At 49.1% G+C, this 4,332-nt stretch overlaps 1 protein-coding gene across 6 annotated transcripts in view; it reads right to left on the reverse strand.

Moving 5' to 3' along the window:
- LOC121568189 (tight junction protein ZO-1-like) overlaps positions 1–945 on the reverse strand; it is a gene marked incomplete at its 3' end in the record, with an annotated part of 108,126 nt that extends 107,181 nt beyond the window's left edge. For all 6 annotated transcript variants that reach the window (XM_045218694.1, XM_045218692.1, XM_045218693.1 and 3 more), the window contains 1 exon segment: positions 824–945.
- Positions 946–4,332: the final 3,387 nt, after the last annotated feature.

Here is a 4,332-nt window from a genome sequence, read left to right on the forward strand (position 1 = left end):
CCAGCCAGCCAGCCAGTCAGCCAGTCAGTCCAGTCAGCCAGCCAGTCAGCCAGTCAGCCAGTCCAGCCAGTCCAGCCAGTCAGCCAGTCAGCAAGCCAGTCAGCCAGTCCAGTCCAGTCAGTCCAGTCAGTCCAGCCAGTCCAGCCAGTCCAGCCAGTCAGCAAGCCAGTCAGCCAGTCCAGTCCAGTCAGTCCAGTCAGCCAGTCAGCCAGTCCAGCCAGTCCAGCCAGTCCAGCCAGTCAGCAAGCCAGTCAGCCAGTCCAGTCCAGTCAGTCCAGTCAGTCCAGCCAGTCCAGCCAGTCAGCCAGTCAGCAAGCCAGTCAGCCAGTCCAGTCCAGCCAGTCCAGCCAGTCAGCCAGTCAGCCAGTCCAGCCAGCCAGTCAGCAAGCCAGTCAGCCAGTCCAGTCCAGTCAGTCCAGTCAGCCAGTCAGCCAGTCCAGCCAGCCAGCCAGTCAGCCAGTCGCAGTCAGCCAGCCAGTCAGCCAGTCCAGCTAGTCCAGCCAGTCAGAAGCCAGTCAGCCAGTCCAGCCAGCCAGTCAGCAAGCCAGTCAGTCCAGTCAGTCCAGTCAGTCAGTCCAGTCAGTCCAGCCAGTCAAACGTAATTACAGAGCTTTGTAATTATTCTCAATGGCTCAGCCTAGATCATTTAGTCTGTCTAAAATCAGATCCTTTTCCCATAAAAGCAGTATTATTGATTTAGCAAGCAGCACTGACTGTTCGGCTTGGCTAAAAGCAGCAACACTGATCTATGTAGCTGCAGAGAAGCTAGGCTAGGCTAAATAGCGGCTAAGCTAAACAGAGCTAGTCAGAATACAGTACTTACAGCAATACTACATCCTGGTCATCACAGATAAACAGAGGACACCTGACAACCACCTCTCACCAGTCCAATCCCAGTCCCACCTCCTGCTCTGCTGCTCCTCAGTGAATCCAACGGCAGCGAGAGATTCCTACAGACACACATCAGCAGCAGCCAGCTCCGCACTGTAGTACATGACGCCTCCTAACCAATAGGAGCAGAGAGAACAGCTCACACTGCCCCCTCCCTTCCTTTCTCTGGCTCGGACACAACTGGCTATCTATAGATTATATAGTATAGAAGCACAGGTGATGGAAACGAAATCCTGCAATCTGAGAAAAATAAAATCCACTTCAGCTACAACTCAATCCATCACTAATATGCTACATATGGGTGTGTGCTTTACATTCCAACATCTGTCGGTCTTTCAGTATCTCTCTCTCTTTTAGTCTCCCCCCCCCAGTTCTCTCTCTCCACTGTACATGCTCCTGGGATGGAGGTGAATCCCCCTGGCCTGGCAGAGATCTCTCTGTGTGGGATCTGCAGACTACAGCATGCGTCTCTCTCTCTCTCTCTCTCGAACAGAACAGAACAGCCATCCGCACCGCAGTGAAAACTGCTGTATCGGACTTAACCCTCACCGCGCCAGAGGTGGGACTAGACAGTTCTCTCTCTCTCTCACACACACACACACACACACACACACACACACACACACACACACACACACACACACACACACACACACACACACACACACAGAGACAGACAGACAGACAGACAGAACGAACAGGAACCTTCCTCTGCCTGCTGCTCCACACTTCATTTAGGCCAGTAAATGACATTACAGTATGTTCTCCTGGGTGAACAGTGCTGCATAGGCATATGGCATATTATATTATGCTGTCCCCAGTCCGCTGGCCTTGTGCTATTCCAGTTTCAACTGTTCTGCCTCGGCACGAAACCCCTACCTGTCCCAGACCTGCCGCTTTCAACTCTAAATGATCGGCATGAAAAGCCAACTGAGAGACCTGAGCCCCAGGACCAACTGTCGGGACTACCGGCCGTGGAGACTCCTTGCTGTCCCCAGTCCGCCTGGCCTTGCTGCTATTCCAGTTTAAACTGCTCTGCCTGCGGTTATGGAACCCCTACCTGTCCCAGATCTGCTGAACTCTAATGATCGGCTATGAAAAGCCAACTGAGATTTATTCCTGATTATTATTTGACCATGCTTGTCACTTATGAACATTTTTGAACATCTTGGCATGGTTCTGTTATAACCTCACCCGGACAGCCAGAAGAGGACTGGCCACCCCTCAAGCCTGGTTCCCTCTAGGTTTCTTCCTAGGTTTTGCCTCTAGGGAGTTTTTCCTAGCCACCGTGCTTCTACACCTGCATTACTAGCTGTTTGGGGTTTTAGGCTGGGTTTCTGTACAGCACTTCGAGATATTAGCTGAAGTAAGAAGGGCTATATAAAATAAAAATTGATTGATTGATTATGTCACACAAGAACATGCTGCAAAACATGGGTCATTTTAGCGCCATGGCTCATTCTGGCAGGAGTTGGCTATACATCACAAACCCATCTGAGACCAAGCTACTACCTACTACGCATTCTCCTCTAACACAGGTGAGCATTCTCCTCTAACACAGGTGAGCATTCTCCTCTGACACAGGTGAGCATTCTCCTCTAACACAGGTGAGCATTCTCCTCTGACACAGGTGAGCTTTCTCCTCTGACACAGGTGAGCATTCTCCTCTAACACAGGTGAGCATTCTCCTCTAACACAGGTGAGCTTTCTCCTCTAACACAGGTGAGCATTCTCCTCTAACACAGGTGAGCATTATCCTCTAACACAGGTGAGCTTTCTCCTCTGACACAGGTGAGCATTCTCCTCTGACACAGGTGAGCATTCTCCTCTAACACAGGTGAGCATTCTCCTCTAACACAGGTGAGCATTCTCCTCTAACACAGGTGAGCATTCTCCTCTAACACAGGTGAGCATTCTCTAACACAGGTGAGCATTCTCTAACACAGGTGAGCCAAATGACGATGGGTCTGAGTTACAGTTCAGACAAGGAAATCAGTCAATTGAAATAAATGAATTAGGCCCAAAACTATGGATTTCACATGAAAGGGAATACAGATATGCATCCGTTGGTCACAAGGTAGGGGCGTGGATCAGAAAGCCCTATGGGCCCCCGGTCAAAAGTAGTGCACTTAATAGGGAATGGGGTGCCATTTGGGTGGGAGGCAGCCTGAATGATCAGTCAGTGTACTGTAGCATGGCTAAGGCTGGCTGAATCTGCAGCATATTTCACAGGAATAACTTTCCACTGACTGTGACGTTAGCATGTTAGAGGGATGGCGTTAGTCTGTCCTCTGTCTCCCCTTTACTGTCATACAACCTGGCTAAGAAGAGATGCAAAGATATAGATACTGACTGTAGGCCTACATGAAACTAGGTGTCACAAAGTCACAGGTTTATTTTCCTGTGTTAAGACCCTCTATCGATTGAGGCCACCAGTTCCCTAACCGTTTTTGTGATCACTGCCCGGAATCTATTTCCAGTAGTCAGTGACAGCCAAGCCAGTGCAGACTGGAGGAGGGTCAGTGATGATAACCAGAAAGCGAAATGTATCTAAAACTGTAAACTCCTTCCCAACACTATCTAACGGGTAAATATAGCATCCATCCCATCCAAATAACTCTTCCATTTTGGAGGGGCCCCTTGCCGTTCGCGAGCAGGGTTTGGCTATTTCCGGTATTCATTGGCAGCCAGTTGAGGACTGGAGGAGGGTCGGTACAGTGATGATAACCAGAGAGCAACCAGAGAGCTGGGAAGTCTGGCTGTTCGGAGCCACATGTGCCAGGAAATCACCAGCAGCTCCTGAACTCCATCAGCCCAGCGGGAGTTATCAGTGGACCACACAGAGAGCAGGAATGTGCTGATAAGCTCGTGTCTGTGTGTAACCCTCCCTCTCTGGGCCCTGACTTCTCTCCATCTCACACTAATTGAAGAGAAGGCAAAAGGGATGCAAAGAGAAACGGTGTGGAGAGGAGAGATGTGGGGTATATCTCCTCACAAAGGGAGATTCATTCAATGGTGAGATGTAATTGATCATATATCCTAGGTGTAGGCTATTCACTAAGAGAAGGAAGCCCCTCTCTTGGCCCCTGATAATGCTTTCTTCCACCCCTCGGAGTCGTCACAAAGCCAGGGTGATAGATTTATGATGAGTCTTGATGATTTATTGAAGGATGAGCTGCTAGCTGCCAGTAGATACAGTAGATTCATTCAGAAGAGTCGACCTACAGTGCATGCAGAATTTTATGTTGCATGTTAATTCCCACGGTATGACTCCCATTGTACTGTACAGTCATTATTCACATCCTTAAAGATGCACTATGCAGAAATCGCTCCTCCATTTCCTGGTTGCTAAAATTCTAATAGTTCGCTTAAATTTTAGTTTATGTGGCAAAACAAGCAATTATAGTGAAGATAATCATTTTACCGTCTAAACTGCTGTGA

This window comes from Coregonus clupeaformis, unplaced genomic scaffold (assembly GCF_020615455.1).
Source record: "Coregonus clupeaformis isolate EN_2021a unplaced genomic scaffold, ASM2061545v1 scaf1728, whole genome shotgun sequence".
Taxonomy (NCBI): domain Eukaryota; kingdom Metazoa; phylum Chordata; class Actinopteri; order Salmoniformes; family Salmonidae; genus Coregonus; species Coregonus clupeaformis.